General features: G+C 49.8%; 1 protein-coding gene across 1 annotated transcript in view; it reads right to left on the reverse strand.

Moving 5' to 3' along the window:
* Window positions 1-508, reverse strand: part of BAG3 (BCL2-associated athanogene 3) — a 17,319-nt gene that overhangs the window by 16,423 nt on the left and 388 nt on the right. The gene's annotated exons all lie outside the window — the stretch shown is intronic.

Below are 508 nucleotides of genomic sequence, written 5' to 3' on the forward strand. Positions count from 1 at the left end.
TCGAGTTTCCAGCACTTTCTGCCGACGGCCGTGGCACTGCGGGAATATCAGCGCGGGGCAAAGAGCTGCGTTCCCCGAAGGGGCTGTATTCCCCAAAACCGAGGGAATTTGACCCGACGGGGCCGTTCGCGAGGGGCCCGACAAAATCACAGCGGCTCTCCCCTCCGCGCCGCTCCTTCCATGGACATATTTGGACTAAGATACGGCTTTTCTCTGAGCATGCTTAAGAACAAAACCAGACCAGACAGCTACAAAGATAGTTCTGTGACCAGCCAAAAAAAATAAAAAGGGAAAACAAAACTTGAGAAGTAAAAGTCCGGGCCGGGCTTCTTAATTTTTTTAAGGGCGTTCATTGTTTGGGCTGCTCACAGCTGAAAAATAAATCAAGGTTCCCGTCTTCCCTGGCAGGCCGGGTGGACTTAACCAACTTTAAATAAACATTACAGGGCCGAGGTATCAAATGATTTAATGCACAAAAAAGGGACTGCAGTGCGTCAGAGACAAAAGG

Source organism: Haliaeetus leucocephalus, unplaced genomic scaffold (assembly GCF_000737465.1).
Source record: "Haliaeetus leucocephalus isolate CR32 unplaced genomic scaffold, Haliaeetus_leucocephalus-4.0 Scaffold184, whole genome shotgun sequence".
Lineage (NCBI taxonomy): Eukaryota > Metazoa > Chordata > Aves > Accipitriformes > Accipitridae > Haliaeetus > Haliaeetus leucocephalus.